Consider the following 19,368-nt stretch of genomic DNA (forward strand, 5'->3'; position numbering starts at 1 on the left):
ACAGATAGTAATTTGTTTCTATCGATAGATGCCTGTCGTGCACTGCGGTTTTTCTCTAAGTAAGGGGAATGTATGTGTCGAGGGATCGTGGATAGATAAATATAGGGGAAGGTTGTTTGTGGGGGGTCAGAAATTTGCTCACCTTGAGTGGACACTTCAAGCAAGTTTCAGTATCCTAGGGGGGACTGAAAGGATTTGCAAATTTCATGTCTCCCACGAAGATTTACTTTTGGCTTATTGAAGAAACCCTGGCTGGACTGAGTTTAAAATCCAGGGCTCCAGGGCTCAACAAGATGGCTGCGGTCAGCCTCATGGCCAAGGCTTGTAAAGTTCAGGCTTGGGCTGAAAGAAGGAATGTTCCAGAAATTAGAAGGCAGACCGGCCTTCTGCATTTATGTATGAGAAGCAAACAGTGGCATTCGGGCCTCTAATTAAAACCCATCAAGGCCGTCTGCACAGACAATCAACGGGTAATAGCTGCATTCAGACCTTCGTTAGCTGACTTCAACACTGTTTAGAAACGATCAATGGGGCATTAAAACTGGAATGGCCCCATCACAAGACCAGTTAGACAAAGGGGAACACTTATGAGACGTTTAAAACCCGATTAACCGACCATCCAGGTCAATGGGCCCAGATCGTTTTCCTTTGTATCATCTTCAACACGTCCAGGTCAGACAAAGAAACAAGCTGATCTGACAGGTGATAAGGGCTCCCAGAAAGGGGTATAAGTAAGTCCCTCGGGAAGCCATCTATCTCTCTCTCTCTCACCTGGACTCCGGTGCCCTGCCTTACCATCAAGAAGATCGACGACGAAGAGCCCGTCCAGGGAAGCAAGATACCCACAGTTGCATTTGAATCACTGGGGTATCTCTGCTCTGGGCGGTGAAAACCCTAAAGACATCGGCAGGCAACGGGGCACGGAGCAGGCATTCTAACATCCGAGACTGGTGAGCATAAGTTTCCTGGCCCATCACAAGACAACTTAGACAGGTGTAAAGGGTGGGAGTTAAGGGGATTGCTAAAATTGTCATTTTAGTCATTTTCCCTCAATGTGTCCGTTTCTCCTCCCCCGCTAAGTGTAATTGTGTTACATACATAGTGATTTTCTCTGTATAGTGTGATTATTTCTCTATTTTAAATAAACATTGGTTTTCTTTGCACCAAACCACTGGTCTCGTTTTGTTTATATCGCTGCTCGTAATAAGTCCGGTGGTCAGAACCAGAGGGGAAGCGATTCGAACCGCACGGGGCTGAAGCAGCTCAGATACGCCTGACTAGCCAGACACAAACCCCAAACCAAAACCCCCTACATTTTGTACTCTATGCCTCTATTTATAAAGCCAAGTATCCTGTATGCTTTTTTAAAGCAGCCTATTTTTATTTGCAGTACTACAGAGAGCACGAGAGCGAAAGCAAACTATTGGCTGGTAAATAGGTTTGAAAATTGTGTTCTTGTGGCTTTATTTGTGCAATTGTATGTGGTGGCTGTAGAGGATTTGCTGCTAATTCCTTTGTATGGGCTGACACGGCAGTCTCGTCACTCAATGGGATGGTGTCACAATGATTTTTCCGCTTGCTCTGTGCAATAATGTTGCAGTCAGTTTCCTTTCCCCCTCCACCCCCCCATGTTGCAGTTGTTTTCATATTAATCAGTGCAAATGTCTTCTCCTGTCTCTTCATTTTCCTCAAAAATTCATTCTGTGCTTTTGATCTTTAGCTTTCAAAACCAAAAAAACCACGTCACTCCAGCACATGTAGAACTTTTCTCTGACATTTAAGCTCTTCCATCTTTCAGAACACATTATTAATGGGTGGAGATACCCATTCTCCCACACAAGCAGTCTATTCACACAATATTCACCACTATTTAAGGGCATCCGAGACAAAATTAAATGAAACCCATATTTTAAGGATTTTTTCTTCTATTTTAGTTATAAAGTAATCTCCGCAGAGACTATCAAAAATTGCCATTGCCGACTATATTTCACGTCGTCATAGCGGGGTATTGGGAAAAGTTTTCAAGAAGCAATAATCGCGCCGCAGTTAAACCTCATTGGCTACGATACTGCCAGGTTATGACTTTTTCCTGCAGTTTTTTTTTTTGCTTTCCTTATAAGCCAATAGTTAAATGATACAGTCAGGCCTCCTTTGGCATAATTTAGCAACTTATTCTGAAAATCACCATCACTCGCCTCGGAGTCAGAAGGTTATAGGTTCAAGTCCACTCCAGAGACTCGAGCGCAAAACCTAGGCTGTCATTTCAGTGCGGTACTGAGGTGCCGTCTTTTGGATGAGATGTTAAAACAAGGTCCTGCCCTCTCAAGTGGATGTGCAAGATCCCATAGCACAATTTTGACAGGAGCAGGAGAGTTATCCCTGGTGTCCTGCTCAATATTTATCCCTCAACCAGTATCAATTAAAAGAGATTATCTGATCATTATCTCACTGCTGTTTGTGGGAGCTTGCTGTGCACATGTTGGCTGCTGCATTTCCTACATTACAACAGTGACTACACTTCAAAAGTACTTAATTGGCTGTAAAGCACTTTGGGACATCCTGAGTTTGTGAAAGGCGCTATATAAATGCAAATCTTTCTTATCTAAAGGAACTTTAAGGGTTGATTCAGCGCCCTGCTTTTCTTCGAACAGTACCGTGGGATCTTTTCCGTTCACCTGAGGGGGCAGACTAGGCCTCGGTTTAATATCTCATCCAAAGGATGGCACCTCCGACAGTACAGCACTCCTTCAGTATTGCAGTGAAGAGCTAGTCCAGATTATGTGCTCAAGTCTCTGGAGTGGGACCTTTTGACTCAGAGGTGAGATTGCTACCACTAAGCCAAGGCTAACACACATTATTTTAATATTCATGATGCATTGCAAAAGTACTTCATTGGCTGTAAAATGCTTTGTGATGTCCGGTGGTCATGAAAGGCGCTATATAAATGCATATCTATATTTGTCATTCTGGTCCCTCTCTGTTGCTGAAGGTATGGAGATACAGGAAGAGGGGCAGCAAATATGAAAAGAAATACAAGCTCATGAACAACTGAAGCGATTGCAAGGACAACTGCAAAGCATTACATCCAATAGAACAGAAAAATTGCAGGTAACGATGTTTTCAACACTCACTATATTTGCGATACCTTTCAGCTCACCTAGGTGCAGTTAGATGTTATTGAATCGGATGGCTTCTTCAAAAGATCATTTCAAGCTTGGTGGCTTCTGTGAAAGATGAGAACAACTCAGTAGCTGGTGGGGATTTACTAGCTCAGATTACCATCGGTATAAGATTAGACTTCTAGCCACTAAGGGCAGTCAGGCAATTAAAACTCCAACAGGTTTAAGGTCAATTAAAGTGCTGAGTTCTCCCAGTATTTGAGAGCTGGGACACATACTGTGTGGGGATGTTCAGTTGTATTCATGCAGATATCTTTTGAAAGACTTTGCTCCCCCCAAAAAAATCCGACAACCACTTGACAAGCCCATATCATGTGAAGAAGATCATTGCCTTAGGAGCCACATCCCTTCCATGCTACACGTTACACACAATAGAGGGGGCCTGGCCATGATGTGAACCTATGAAACAGCCCAAGTTAATTCAGTAGCAGGCCTGACCGTGCAGTCACAGAGTGGGCATTCAGCCAGACTGTTCTTTAGGTCACGGGGCGATCAAGATTTACGAATGGCTTCCTGAGCTAATACAACAACTTCATCCTTCCGCAAATTTATAAATAACACACACTGTCTGCGACATGATTTCTTATCCTGAAAATGCTCAGTAAGTCGATGTCACAGGAACATTGAAATAGAAAAAAAAGTATGTGGAACATTGAACTGTTCCTACAGATCTTTGAAGGGCAGCAAATGATTGATTATTAATTTTTAGCTGCCCCATTACCCTGTTCTTTATAATGTACTTTTAGTATTGCGTTGTGATTGAATGGAGATTAAAATAACTTAAATCTAATAAAGGCCAATTCATATCTTAAATAATTTTGCAGTATGGAATAAAGAAAATTGAGAATATCATCCTCATCATTCAGAGAACCATAGAAATTGACAGCATAGAAACAGGCCATTTGGCCCATCCTGTCTGTGCTGGCCCTTTATTTAGAGCAATGCAAAACTAATCACATTGTCTGCTTTCTCCCCATAGCCCTGTATCTTTCTCTGCTTCAAACGTTTGTCCATTATTCCCTTAAAAGTTGCAATGCTCTCAGTCTCAACCACTCCCTGTGGCAAAGCATTTCCTGCTCCAACAATCCCTTGCATATAGAATTTTCTCCCAAGCCCACCTCCTCACCTTCTTAATGAGGATTTTAAATTAATGACCTGTCATCACCGACTCACGAACCAGAGCAAACGATGTTTCTTTATTCACCCAATCAAAACCCTTCACAATTTTAAAAGCCTGTTAAATCTGTTGTCTTCTCTGTAGAAATAGTCCCAGTATCTAGAAAAAAAATGTAGACTTCAGGGAGAGTTGATTGAAGTATTTAAAATGACGAAGTGACTCGACCGTGTACATGTGGACAGATTATTTGAATTAGATAAATTAGGGGAGAATGAGGGGACATGCACACCAGTTACGAAAGCAAAGAACTAGATTAGATGTCGGGATGTTTTTCCTTTCCCACCACCCCCAACCAAGGGTCATTGACCTTCAGAATAAGTTGCCAGCTTGTGCAGTGGGTGCAGATTCTCTGGAAACATTCAAAAAGAGAGCTGGACAAATTCCTATATCACTGCGTACGGAAGGTAGGTATGATGTTGAGTAATGTACCTCGAGGAAGGTAGCTAACACAAAGGCCCTAAAAGGTAAGTAACTGTTTTACTTAAACAGGGACATTGGGCCAGGGTCCAGTGTTAAAGGCTTCTGGCTGGTGTTTTTGGACATCTGCCAGAAGATCCTGACCATGGAGGCAGACCTTTCTCCCCTACATCAAAGCCCCTGACCCTGGCAGAGGGCAGGCCTGTGCTGGTGGAGCACCTGGCCATTTAAGTGGCCTGAACCCAAAATACATGAGGGTTTAGTCATTGCAGGTGGCGTGCACTTTGAGTGCCTCGTACCCAGGCACAATGGCCACAGTACGACTGGACTCAGTAACTTATCTGGGGCATTATGCTTACTAGAACTAAGCTCACTGTGTCTTAAAGGGCAAGTGACAAAGGTCCCCACCAGGCTTCTGTGTGTTTGGCATCAATAGGATTTTACATATAAAAGGCTCAATTATCAGAAGTGACTATATGTAACCCTAGGAAAAGAGAAAGGTATACAAGGGGCATTGTACAATTGATTCCCCTAAATAAAATACAATACTTGATTTACTTTAAAGAACCATGTTTATTCTTTTAAAAATTGATACATGAAACCTAATATGATAAGATAGTATGCGATACGTAACATAGCAACCATGCAAACAAAATCACAGCAACCCGCATAATGAGTTGCAAAATGCAGAATTATCGCTTGTGAAATCTGCAGATAAAGCACCACAAGCTTCACTTGAGTACTAGTTATACTGATCATAGACAGTTGCCCTGACTACAGCGTTCCGGTTTAGAACAAGGGGAGCGTTGTCACTAAGCTTTTAAATGGATAAAGCTTTTTGGGATGTGTTGAGTTATAATTAAACATAGTTTGTGATTTGGGGTCACTAATGCTACTTCCCTGGTGTTGACTTTGAGTGAATCGGAACAATGTAATTTTTTTCACCTCAAAATTGTTACTGGTCCAGGAGGCCTTAAAACATAATACAAGGCAATATTGGTGCGAACATGCAACAAATCCAAGTCCAATATGGTGAATAAAGCTGTAAAGCACCTTAGGGCATTCTGTTACATGACTGGTATTATATAAATGCAAGTTGTTTTTGTATAGGGAAGATTTGAGCAGTCGCCCTTTAAAGGAGGCCCCTTTCAGGCCTCGGTTTACTGTCTCATCCAAAGGATGGCACCTCCGACAGTACAGCACTCCTTCAGTATTGCAATGAAGAGCTAGTCCAGATTATGTGCTCAAGTCTCTGGAGTGGGACCTTCTGACTCAGAGGTGAGATTGCTACCACTAAGCCAAGGCTAACACACATTATTTTAATATTCATGATGCATTTAAGGGGAAGCTAGATAAACACATCTACATATATAAAAGGATACGTCTGTCTGTCTGTCTGTCTGTCCGTCCGTCCGTCCGTCCGTCCGTCCGTCCGTCCGTCCGTCCGTCCGTCCGTCCGTCTGTCTGTCTGTCTGTCTGTCTGTCTGTCTGTCTGTCTGTCCGTCCGTCCGTCCTTCGGTGTGTCTGTCCGGCTATACACTCTAAAGTTATAGAGCGTACCTACACGTGCGTTACATCAAAAGAAAGCTTACGATTCCAGAACGGTCATAAGCATATTTACGTTTCGGCGAGACAAAAATTGCGGTATCCAAAAAACGTTTAAAATTCCGCTCATTAGCATCTCATTAGCCACTCATTAGCAATAGAGTGACATTAAGGTCGACCAATCGTACGGTCGAGCGACCCGACGGTCGACCAATCGCTGCGTGGCGGGGCGGGTTCCTGGCGTGTGCGTGCGGGCCCTCCTAGAGTCGAGTGACGGGACGATTGACCAATCCTACGCTTCGGTGATCTGATGGTCGACCAATCGGTGCGTGTGTGGGCGGGCCTTATCGTTCTGAACCGAGGTGAGTCGCCGCCATCTTGATTCCAAACTTTTCATTTCTTATTCCCGCTTTCTGCGTCTTTAAAAAAAAAGTTGCTTTTAAAACACATTGGCCTAGAAATTCAGTTGCTTGCGCCAGCCGGTAGCACCTTAGGAGGAGGAGATGTTGGGCGCTAGGTGGCTAGCGGCCGGGCGCAGCGCGATCTGCGCCTCTCCCCAACTTCACTCGCGATTTAGCGGCGGCGCAAAGTCTTTGCGCGCGCTCAGCTGTGCGCGCAGATCGTGACGTCATTTCCTCGTGCAACGCCCTTTGTGCGCCCCAAACCGGAAATTCAGTTGCGACGCCCTATTGTGCGCCTGGCGCCCCTAGCGACTGGTAGAGGGGAACGGTTCTCAGTCGAAGCAGGGCGCGGGGGGCGCAAATTAAAGGGCACTCCTCCTGCAGTAGAAAAGGCTGCCATTTGGCAGCACTCCTTCTTTTTGAGAGACGGATCTTTGCAGAGAGACCAAGGTAGAGAGCTTTCTGCTTTGGCTCAACACTCGGACAGGTACTTGTGGCTTCAGGCCACAGCTTTCCACTTGTCTTTGCCTTCAGTGACATATCATTGTTTGCTAACATATAATGGGGGCTGCAATGGGTGCAAACGCTGGCTTTCGCCATTGCATCCAAAGGGCTCACAGACGCCGTGAGAGAGTGGCAGTCCTGGCTAGACGGAGAGGGGGCAACAGGCGTCGGGAAAGGAGGCCTTACCCAGCCAGGGTATACCGCCAGCAGTTCTCCTATCTGAACATGTCTGACGAGCAGTGTGTTCGGAGGCTGCGATTCCGAAGGGAGGTGGTCACTGAGATCTGCCACCTGCTTGGCGGTGATCTGCAGCCACATCTGAGGAGCAGGACGTCTCTGTCGGTGGCAGTGAAGGTGACGGTGGCTCTCAACTTCTATGCCACCGGCTCCTTCCAATCCGCTACTGGGGACATTTCCAACATCTCCCAGTTCGCCGTGCATTGCTGCATCCGCCAGGTGACCAATGCCCTTTTCAAAAGGAGACGTCAGTTCATCTCCTTCTCCATGGCCCTTGTCAAACAGCAACAGCATGCAATGGGCTTTGCAGCATTCGCAGGCTTCCCCATGGTGCAGGGCGCCATTGACTGCACGCATGTGGCTTTGCGGGCACCTCTGGAGAATGCCGAGGATTACCGCAACCGGAAGGGCTACCATTCGCTCAACGTTCAGCTGGTGTGTGACCACAGGCAGCTCATCCTAGCTGTCAATGCCCGCTTTCCAGGCAGCAGCCACGATGCCTTCATCCTGCACCAGACTTCTGTGGCAGACATGTTCCAGGCCCAGCCTCACCCACGAGGATGGCTTCTCGGGGACAAAGGCTATCCTTTGTGTACCTGGCTGATGACCCCGCTCCGTGCGCCCAGCACCCCTGCTGAAGAGGGATACAACGACAGCCATCAAGTGACCAGGAACATCATTGAGCAAACAATCGGCATCCTGAAGCAACGGTTCCGCTGTCTGGATCGTTCCGGTGGAGCCCTACAATATTCCCCGGAGCGAGTCTCCCATTTCGTGGTCGTGTGCTGCATGCTGCACAACCTGGCTATCCGCAGGACTCAGCCACTGCCACCAGAGATTGGAGGACCACCTGAGGAGGAGGAGGAGGAGGAGGAGGAGGAGGAGGACCAGCACAGGAGGGAGGCAGAAAGTGCAAGGGCCGCCCGCCGCCAGCTTATTGAACGTCGGTTCTAGGCCCCCTCTCAGGGAATGGCTTGTGCCAATGTCACCAGATGAATGTAGCCACTCCACAAGCCCTCAGCCGAGCAGGGCAACCAGGACTTGCAAAAAAAAGCATGCACAGTGCGATTTAAGAACATTAATTTATTGCAAACCTCTGCCCTTCCCACATTACAACCTCATGGAGAGAAGCCCCCTCCAAAAACACAAAACTAACAGTCTCGGCCTTACAAAACAAAGAAAGACACCAGTCTCGGCCTCACAAAAACAAAGAAAGACACCAGTCTCGGCCTTACAAAAACACAACTACACCAGTCTCGGCCTTACAAAAACACAACTACACCAGTCTCGGCCTTTCAACAAACACAAAGCATTTGTGCAGACCTTCTACTTTTTGCCCTGCGAGGGCGATGCCTTTCGCATCCGTGACTGGCCCCTGCCCGCCCTGCAGCTCCTCCTCAATGGGACCCCAGTGGCTGCAGCAAGGCTGGGGGAAGGCTGCTGAGGGTCAGATGGCGAGACGGCAGATGCCCTTGGGGGTCGGCCTGCACCAGCTCTGGCCCTGGAGGGTCCGGCTGCTGACTGCTCCAACTCTGCTTGGGCGGCAGCAGTCTGTCCAGTGGCTCGTGGCAGCTGCAATGGCAGAGTGGCAGTGTCGGCTGCAGGAATGGTGCCAACCTGACAGATCGCAGGTACTCCCTGGTCGCCTGATACATTGGCACTCGCACGGGCCAGCACTGCAGCATGCGCAGCAAGCAGCTGAAGAACAGACTGCTGCGCTGCTGCTGCGCGGCGACTGCCCTGGCGATGCCTGGCCGATCCAGCGAGGGTGGCAACAGTTAGTGCCCGTGTGGCCCTGGTCTGTGTCCGCATGGCACCAGCCAGTGAATGAACGGCACGACTGAGCACTTGGCTCGAAGCCGCCTGTGCTGCCGCGAAGTCCTGCAGACTCCTGGCCTGTGCTGCACTGAATTGTTGCAGACTCCTGGCCTGTGCTGCACTGAATTGTTGCAGACTCCTGGCCTGTGCTGCTCCGAATTCCTGCACACTCCTTGACGGAGACTCAATGGAGTCAGGCATCCTTGCCACTGCAGCCATGAGCTCAGTGTGCCTGCGCTCAGCCTGGACGGCCATTTCCTCCAGGAGCCGGACCTCCTCTGCGCTCACCGTCGCAGGACTGGAGGCCGCACTCACCCTCTGGGGAGAAGTCCGCCGAGCTTCCCCACCCCTCCCGCGTTGCTGCAGGCCGCTGGGCCCCGGAGCTTCACTCTCCTCCGACCCTTCCCCCCGGCTCCCCTCCAGGGTAGACGTGACCCCTTCATCGCCATGGGCTGGCGCGGCTGAGGGTGGCACTGATGGGCCGGCTTCCTCTTCCTCCTCTTCGAATTCGGAATCGCTGACAGTGGCAGCTTGAGGGCCCGCCTCCTCACCTGGCGATTCACCATCTGAAAGCAGGGAGGCACAAGAGTAGCTTTAGAGTGAGGACAGGGCGGCAGCGAGGGAGGCATGAGTGCTGCCATGCACTGCATTGGTCGGACAGTGGCAAAGGATGCTGATCTGAGGCGCAAGTGGAAAGAGAGAGGTCAAAAAGGTGATGCCCTTACCATTGGTGCCCAGAACAGGGTCGGCATCTCCACTGGCAACGGGGCCAATCAGCCGGCCTGCCATAATGCGCTCCACACGCTGGTCGAGGTCGGAGAGCTCTTTGACGTCAGGAGGGCCTCCCCCGGTCCCACGTAGCTTCCTCCGGTTGTGCGCCACCTTGGCCTGCAAGAGAAAGGACGGCCTCTAAGTACAGTGTGAAGCCCTGATCTTGTCTGCACTGCCTCCCATGGTGGACTGGCCCTGACAGTGTGAAGCCCTGATCTTGTCTGCACTGCCTCCCATGGTGGACTGGCCCTGACAGTGTGAAGCCCTGATCTTGTCTGCAATGCCTCCCATGGTCGAATATCTTGTACAGTGTGTAAAGTGCTGAATGTGCAAGTGATTTTCATGACAGTCCCATAGCTGCTGGATGAGGGCTGGCCATTAGGGCTTTCAGGTCCCTTTGCCCATAAACTGAGGTGCACATGCAGGGATGAGGAGGACACTGGAAAGGGTACTCACCCTGACAACCCGAGTGAGGTCGTTGAACTTTTTCCGGCATTGCACAGGAGTCCTGGCAACCACGCTGTTGGAAGTCACCCTGTTTGAGACCTCCCTCCAGGCTTTCTGGTAGGCGCTGGGCAGCGGCCTCCTGCCACCTTCTGGGAACAGAACATGGCGCCTGCACTCCACTCCGCCAACCAGCACCCTCAGGTCACCGTCGCTGAAGCGCTGCGCTCTCTCCCTGGCCTTCTCCATAGCCCTGGGCGTTGTGCAGATGATGCAGAAGTGGTCAGGCCTAGCTTGAGGGCTGCAGTGTGCAGGGCGTGGCAGGCAAACAAATCCACCCTCCCCCTTTAAGAGCTGACCGGCGCCAGAGTGTCTGCCGTCAATCAGCAACTCGCCGCACCTGCGCTGCGCCTGGCCTCGGGGGTATCGCTCAGCACCGCCGGCTTAGCGCCTAAAGATAGTCATGCATCACCTGTTTTAGCGCAGCAGCAACCGCTTGGGGCGATGCGACTGAATATCGGCGAAGGTGGCGCGAACTTGCGCCGGGCGCAAACTTTAGCGGCCACCCGACTTTAGCGCCCCGAACGTGGCTATACTGAATTTCTAGGTCATTGTTTTAAAAAAAAGTTAACTACTTTCTAAATCTTTTATCTAATCTCATTAATTTTCCTACCTTTCCCCGTTTTTGCAGGTAGGCCTCGAAGCCTGGGCATCTGTTGCCAGCCATGCTGGACCCTAGGCAATTGTTTTGTGGCAAGCTCCTCCCACCCCCCCACCCCCCCCGCTGGGCCCGATTCCGAACCAGCGGCCAGCCATCTTGGTAAAGGCTGGCTGGGCTCACTGCAATCTCCTCGCACTTCATTCGCGCGCAGCGCTGCACGGCGCACGCGCACCTCCACACAGAGTGCAGCCAGGGGGAAGCGAGCAGGTTAGTGGGGGGGGGGCGGGGCACGGGAGGCGAGGGGAGGGGGAGCGGGAGCGGAGAGGGTTACCCCGGCAACCGGGCTCGCCAGCCGCAATCGGCCGTCTGAAGCCGCTCAGGCCCAGGCCCGGAGATCGGGAGGCGGAGAGGGGAGGAGGGTTACCAAGGCAACCGGGCCCGGCCAGCCGCAATCGGCCGTCTCAGGCCCGGCCTCGGGAGGGCGGGGCTTGGGCTGACCGGGGCGCTGCGCTCGGCATGTCAGTGCGTGGGGTGGCACGGAGCTCAGCGGAGCCATCGCCGGCAGAGGGGAGAGGGGCTGTTGGCTCCCCCCTCCCTTTCTCCCCCCCCTCCTTCGCCCACCTCCCCACCCCTCCCCTCCTCTCCCCCTCCCCTCCCCCCCCTCTCCTCCTCCTCTCCCCGCCTCTCCCTCCCCTCCCCCCTCTCACCTCTCCCCCTCTCCCCCTCCCTCCCCCTCCCTCCCTCTCCCCCTCCCCCTCCTCCCTCTCCCCCTCCCTCCCTCTCCCCCTCTCCCCCTCCCTCCTCTCCCTCCCCCCTCCCTCCCTCTCCCCCTCCCCCCCCCTCCCTCTCCCCCTCCCCCCCCTCTCCCCTCCCCCCTCCCTCCCCTCTCCCTCCCCTCTCCCCCCCTCCCTCTCCCCCTCCCCCTCACTCCCTCCCTCCCCCCTCCCTCCCCTCTCCCTCCCCTCTCCCCCCCTCTCCCCCCTCTCCCCTTTCCTCTCCCCTCCCCTTTCCCCCTCCCGTTCCCCCCTCCCCTTTCCACCCCCTCCCCTTTCCCCCCCTCCCCTCACCTTTCCCCCCTCCCCTTTCCCCCTCCCCTTTCCCCGCCCCCCTCCCCTTCCCCCCTCCCCTTTCCCCCCTCCCCTTCCCCCCTCCCCTCCCCTTCCCCCCTTCCCCTTCCCCCTCCCCCCTCCCCTTCCCCTCCCCCCTTTCCCCTCCCCCTTTCCCCTCCCCCTCCCCTTTTCCCCTCCCCTTTTCCCCCTCCCCTTTCCCCCCTCCCTTCCCCCCTCCTTTTCCCCCCACTCCCCTTTCCCCCTCCCCTCCCCTTTCCCTCCCCTCCCCTTTCCCCTCCCCTTTCCCCCCTCCCCTTTCCCCCCTCCCCTCCCCTCCCCTTTCCCCCTCCCCTCCCCTTCCCCCCTCCCCTTCCCCCCTCCACTTTCCCTGCCTCCCCTCCCCTTTCCCTGCCTCCCCTCCCCTTTCCCCGCCCCCTCCCTCCCCTTTCCCCCCTCCCCCCCTTTCCCCCCTCCCCTTCCCCTCCCCCCTTTCCCCTCCCCCTTTCCCCCCTCCCCTTTCCATCCCTCCCCTTTCCACCCCTTCGCCTCCCCTCCCCTTTCCCCCCTCCCCTTTCCCCCCTCCCCTTCCCCCCCTTCCCCCCTTTCCCCCTTCCCTCCCGTCGCTCTCTCTCTTCCCCCCAGTCGCTCTCTCTCTTCCCCCCAGTCGCTCTCTCTCTTCCCCCCAGTCGCTCTCTCTCTTCCCCCCAGTCGCTCTCTCTCTTCCCCCCAGTCGCTCTCTCTCTTCCCTCCCAGTTGCTCTCTCTCTTCCCCCCAGTCGCTCTCTCTCTTCCCCCCCAGTCGCTCTCTCTCTTCCCCCCCAGTCGCTCTCTCTCTTCCCCCCCAGTCGCTCTCTCTCTTCCCCCCCAGTCGCTCTCTCTCTTCCCCCCCAGTCGCTCTCTCTCTTCCCCCCCCCCGTCGCTCTCTCTCTTCCCCCCCAGTCGCTCTCTCTCTTCCCCCCCCGTCGCTCTCTCTCTTCCCCCCCAGTCGCTCTCTCTCTTCCCCCCCCAGTCGCTCTCTCTCTTCCCCCCAGTCACTCTCTCTCTTCCCCCCCAGTCGCTCTCTCTCTTCCCCCCCCAGTCGCTCTCTCTCTTCCCCCCAGTCACTCTCTCTCTTCCCCCCCAGTCGCTCTCTCTCTTCCCCCCCCAGTCGCTCTCTCTCTTCCCCCCAGTCTCTCTCTCTCTTCCCCCCGCAGTCGCTCTCTCTCTTCCCCCCCCCGTCGCTCTCTCTCTTCCCCCCCAGTCGCTCTCTCTCTTCCCCCCCCGTCGCTCTCTCTCTTCCCCCCAGTCGCTCTCTCTCTTCCCCCCCCAGTCGCTCTCTCTCTTCCCCCCAGTCACTCTCTCTCTTCCCCCCAGTCGCTCTCTCTCTTCCCCCCAGTCGCTCTCTCTCTTCCCCCCAGTCGCTCTCTCTCTTCCCCCCAGTCGCTCTCTCTCTTCCCCCCCAGTTGCTCTCTCTCTTCCCCCAGTCGCTCTCTCTCTTCCCCCCCAGTCGCTCTCTCTCTTCCCCCCCAGTCGCTCTCTCTCTTCCCCCCGTCGCTCTCTCTCTTCCCCCCCAGTCGCTCTCTCTCTTCCCCCCAGTCGCTCTCTCTCTTCCCCCCAGTCGCTCTCTCTCTTCCCCCCCAGTCGCTCTCTCTCTTCCCCCCCCAGTCGCTCTCTCTCTTCCCCCCCAGTCGCTCTCTCTCTTCCCCCCCCAGTCGCTCTCTCTCTTCCCCCCTGTCGCTCTCTCTCTTCCCCCCGCAGTCGCTCTCTCTCTTCCCCCCCCCGTCGCTCTCTCTCTTCCGCCCCCAGTCGCTCTCTCTCTTCCCCCCCAGTCGCTCTCTCTCTTCCCCCCCAGTCGCTCTCTCTCTTCCCCCCAGTCGCTCTCTCTCTTCCCCCCAGTCGCTCTCTCTCTTCCCCCCAGTCGCTCTCTCTCTTCCCCCCCCAGTCGCTCTCTCTCTTCCCCCCCCAGTCGCTCTCTCTCTTCCGCCCCCAGTCGCTCTCTCTCTTCCCCCCCAGTCGCTCTCTCTCTTCCCCCCCAGTCGCTCTCTCTCTTCCCCCCAGTCGCTCTCTCTCTTCCCCCCAGTCGCTCTCTCTCTTCCCCCCAGTCGCTCTCTCTCTTCCCCCCCAGTCGCTCTCTCTCTTCCCCCCCAGTCGCTCTCTCTCTTCCCCCCGCAGTCGCTCTCCCTCTTCCCCCCCCGTCGCTCTCTCTCTTCCGCCCCCCAGTCGCTCTCTCCCTTCCCCCCCCAGTCGCTCTCTCTCTTCCCCCCCCAGTCGCTCGCTCTCTTCCCCCCCAGTCGCTCTCTCTCTTCCCCCAGCAGTCGCTCTCTCTCTTCCCCCCAGTCGCTCTCTCTCTTCCCCCCCCAGTCGCTCGCTCTCTTCCCCCCCAGTCGCTCTCTCTCTTCCCCCAGCAGTCGCTCTCTCTCTTCCCCCCCCAGCCGATCTCTCTCTTCCGCCCCCCAGTCACTCTCTCTCCTCCCCCCCAGTTGCACTCTCTCTTCCCCCCCCCCCCCAGTCGCGCTCTCTCTCTCTTCCAACAACAACATGTCCTCGAAAAAGCCTCAGCACCGCCGGGCACTCCAGCTTAAGTGAGAAAGGAATAGAAAGATACGCTGCTAGGGTCAGATGAAGAGGGATGGGAGGAGGCTCGTGTGGACCTTAAACATCGGCATGGATCAGTTGGGCCCAATGGCCTGTGTCTTTGCTGTACATTCGATGTAATCTAAGTGTAATTTCAGAATCTATGGCCCTGATATTTACAGGGAGGTGCGGAGGGTGAGGCTGAAAACTGCCGAAGGACCCAGCAAGGCCAGAGACGCAGACCTCCAGCAGATCATAATGGCAGGGCCTCATTGAATCTTGTAGCTCTGCCTCCTGCCCAGTAGCCAGCCAAATGACCAGCCTGGCCGGCGAGCGGAGCGAGAACACCAGCGACAGGAGGGCTGGTCCCCGGCAATCAGGATGGGGTGTGGTGGGGGGGCGGGGTGGCAAGGTTTAGGGGACATCAGCACTGGTAAGGAAGGTCTTGTCAGCAATCGGGAGGGGGCCTGCGATCAGGAGAACATAAGAAATAAGAGCAGGAGTCGGCCATACGGCTCCTCGAGCCTGCTCCGCCATTCAATAAGATCATGGCTGATCTTCGACCTCAACTCCACTTTCCCGCCTGATCCCCATATTCCTTGATTCCCTTAGAGTCCAAAAATCTATTGATCTCAGCCTTGAATATACTCAATGACTGAACATCCACAGCCCTTTGGGGTAGAGAATTCCAAAGATTCACAAACCTCTGAGTGAAGAAATTCCTCCTCATCTCAGTCCTAAATGGTCTACCCCTTATCCTGAAACTATGACCCCTCGTTCTAGACTCTCCAGCCAGGGGAAACAGCCTCTCAGCATCTACCCTGTCAAGCCCTTTCAGAATCTTATATGTTTTAATGAGATCAGCTCTCATTCTTCTAAACACCAGAGAGTATAGGCCCAATCTAATCAATCTCTCCTCATAGGACATCCCTCTCATCCCAGGAAGCAATCTAGTGAACCTTTGTTGCACCACCTCTAAGGCAAGTATATCCTCCCCTAGGTACGGAGACCAAAACTGTGCACCATACTCCAGGTGTGGGCTCACCAAAGCCCTGTACAATTGTAGCAAGATTTCCTTGCTCCTGTACTCCAACCACTTGCAATAAAGGCCAACATACCGTTTGCGTTCCTAATTGCTTGCTGCACCTGCAAGTTAACTTTTTGTGTTTCATGTACAAGGACACCCAAATCCCTCTGAACACCAACATTTAATAGTTTCTCACCAGTTAAAAATATTATGTTTTTCTATTCTTCCTACCAAAGTAAATAATCTCACATTTCCCCACATTATACTGCATCTGCCGCCTTCTTGCCCAATCACTTAACCTGTCCTCCTCACAACTTACTTTCCCACCTAGCTTTGCATCGTCAGCAAACTTGGAGACATTACACTCTGTCCCTTCATCTAAGTCATTAATATAGATTCTAAATAGCTGAGGCCCCAGCATTCATCCTTGTGGCACCCCGCTAGTAACAGCCTTGTAACCTGAAAATGACCAGTTTATTCCTACTTTCTGTCCTTTAATCACTCCTCTATCCATGCTAATGAGGAGGGCTGGAGATCGAGCCTGGGGGTGGCCGAAAGCTTCCTTGAGGGGTCCGGGGGTGAGTACTCCTGCTCTTCCTGGCCCACAAGGAGTGCTGAAAAAGCTACTTAACTTGGGGAACCAGCAGCTCCCCCTCCTCCATTTCACTGCCGAGTTTCCCGACCCCCGCAGCAGCAGTTTATTTTCAAATCAATCTGCCAATTGCACTGCAGGAGCCCGATTTAAATATGTTAATAAGTGTCCTGCCTCTCCACGGTGGGACACTCTGACGCCCTGATATCCGCCACTGTAAAAATGGCGGCGGGCGTGTGTGCAGCGAGTTGGGGTCTGGTTACGCAAAGTTCACTTTTTAAACCCTGACCCTCTGCCGCCCATTGTTGGGGGTGGGGTGTAAATATTGAGGACTATGTATCAGATTTTGATTGGAGTTTTAAAAATCCACACAAAAAAAACTTCAAATTTTTTTCCATAACATATTATCAAACCATGATTCCAAATATTACAAATCTCCATGTTCGGATGAAGTTTACATCTGAAACATTCATTTTTCTCCACACACATTTCTGCATGTTTCCAGCATTTTCTGTTTAGATGACAAATCTTCATTCACCTCACATGGAACTTTGAGGCAATTTTTTTAAATGTCAAAACAAGTGGGAAATGCTTTATGATACCAGTTTAGGAAGAGTCATAAAACACAACTTAAAATCACGGGGCTGAACTCAGGAAAACCAGGTCAATATACGGCCTAACAGGCGGTTCTTAAAGGACTTCAAATCTTTCCATAACACAGACATTCCCTTGATACATTCAAGGGGAAGGTAGATAAACACATGAAGGAGAAAGGAATAGAAGGATTTTTTGATGGGGTTAGATGAAGGGGGGTGGGAGGAGGCTTGTGTGGACCATAAAAACCAGCGTGGGCCTGTTGGGCTAAACAGCCTGTTTCTGTGCTGTAAATGTTTTGCAATGCATCAGTTGAGAGTCCAATGCTCTAGCACACTCTGCACCAGTCCTCCCTGATTGATTGTGAAATTCTATACAGTATTCAGTGAGAAAGTCCCCCCTCTGCCACTTTCTCTCACCTTCTGAAGTTGCTGACTCACGCTGAGATACAGGTTCATAGGTGCCAGCTACCTTCCCAGACATCAGCCATTCTTCATTTATGATCGATGACAGGGACAGTGAATGCTGGTAGGGCATTTGATTGTGAGGAGCACCAGAAACTGGCCTAATCCTGTTGTTACCCAACGCCCACACATGTGCTATCCAGCACAGGTTTTTGGATAGTATTCCGAAGTGGGAAACCTGGCTAGTTTTTCCATTCCCAACCCCACAATTGAGTGAGACAGCTAGTTCAGCAGGAGTTATAAATCTTTCATAAAACCCCTATAAATATGTTGCAGTGTAGAATCTTTATTTCATACTGGAAATTCTTGGCTGTAGCCATACACTTTTTCCTTTCGATCCCAGCAGTCTGCTTAGTTTCAGTCTGGTGAGATGCTTTTCCTCAAGTAATTTGTAGTGCCTTCAAACTCCCTGGCAATGGCGCACAGATGTAAATGACACGTATATTGTAGAAAAGCTATTGCTCTGGATCTTATTGCAAAATTCACAATTTGTTTTTAAAGCTTTTCCTTTCATGCTCAGTATAAATTACTGGTCATTAACATTCATAGAAAAAACATCAAAGATTCAATTTCTCAATACTCTCCGAATCTATAACAAGTGAACATGCTATAAAAACTGAAGGAAGAAAATAAGAGAGTTTAAAAGAGGTCTTTCAAAGAATAAATTATGTTAATCGAAGCCTAATTGAATTCTAAAATATGTGTAAGCTTTGTTAAACATATCAGCAGGATGATATGATCAAAGGTTTGCTGACCAGATCTATAGTTTCAATGATTTTCCTTCTGCTTACGAACATAAAATGGGTTTCTTCATTGAAGGTGCAAGACAGAAATGTTAACACACTTAACCAGAGCCAGGACTATAGAGTGACAGGCAGCATTGTGTTTGTTCAAATAGGCAATGCACTTATTTAGTCAAAACTACAGGAGCAGTTATTCTGTTGGGATGTATCTAGAATAGCTACCTATCCACTCTAAACAACAGTATACCAGACTTGGGTGCCAGACTACTTGACTCCTATAGAATTCCTGATTCTGCCACCTCACCTTTCCAAGTTATCCAGACCGAAAGGTCAGCATGATACATACAGCCAGTCCAAATTTCATTTGTAAGTTTGGTTTCAGACATATGTTTGGATTGAATTGCTCAATGAATGATTACATTAAGAAAGGGGAAGAAAAGTCTGGACGTAGTCTCCGTATTCAATTATAAAAATACTCCCACCATTTTTAAAGTCAACTTTCCCATCACCATAGAGACCTGGCACTTCAGGTCTCCTGCCCTCCAAAGTCAATCCAGTGGCAACACCGATGGGGAGGAGATGCCAGAGAGTCCTGAGCTGACGCCATTCCTTTTATATGGGGCCATGACTGATGGTTTACAAGGAGGAACATTTCAAACAGCTCCCCATGACCCATTAAGGAATTTACAAATAAAAACAGAAAATGCTGGAAAAACTCAGCAGGTCAGGCAACATCCGTGGATAGAGAAACACAGTTAGCGTTTCAGGTCGATGACCAATGATGAAAGGTCATCGACCTGAAACGTTAACTCTGTTTCTCTATCCACAGATGTTGCCTGACCTGCTGAGTTTCTCCAGCATTTTCTGTTTTTATTTCAGATTTCCAGCATCTGCAGTATTTTCTTTTTGTATAAGGAATTTACAGTCAGGTTCTGAAACTGCACTGCCACATCAGCATGTTTACTATCTCTTGCAGTGTACAATGGAGTTTTTGTATTCATATCTCTATTTATCAAAATCAAAAGGATACATTTGTAGCCTATTGTTTCATTTCATGTTTCTCTGTTTTAGATAGTGACGACCTCCCTTTAAATGGGTCATGTTTATCTGCGTTGTATACAAATCCTGATCTGAATGTGATATTTCTTGGCAAATAGGATACAACTTCAGTATAATAAAACACATTTGTAGCT

General features: G+C 51.3%; 1 long non-coding RNA gene and 1 pseudogene across 1 annotated transcript in view; both read right to left on the reverse strand.

The window, feature by feature from the left end:
- LOC147101834 (uncharacterized) overlaps positions 1 to 11,261 on the reverse strand; it is a 30,040-nt gene extending 18,779 nt beyond the window's left edge. Inside the window, exons 1-2 of the long non-coding RNA XR_015073376.1 lie at positions 11,167 to 11,261; positions 3,132 to 3,224 (exon numbers count right to left, since the gene is read on the reverse strand). This is a non-coding gene — a long non-coding RNA (uncharacterized LOC147101834). The remainder of the gene's footprint in view (positions 1 to 3,131; positions 3,225 to 11,166) is intronic.
- Positions 1,946 to 2,078, reverse strand: LOC147101835 (U4 spliceosomal RNA; annotated as a pseudogene).
- Positions 11,262 to 19,368: the final 8,107 nt, after the last annotated feature.

Source organism: Somniosus microcephalus, chromosome 23 (genome assembly GCF_052327205.1).
Source record: "Somniosus microcephalus isolate GS21.2 chromosome 23, FLI_Smic_1.0, whole genome shotgun sequence".
Classification (NCBI taxonomy): Eukaryota; Metazoa; Chordata; class Chondrichthyes; order Squaliformes; family Somniosidae; genus Somniosus; species Somniosus microcephalus.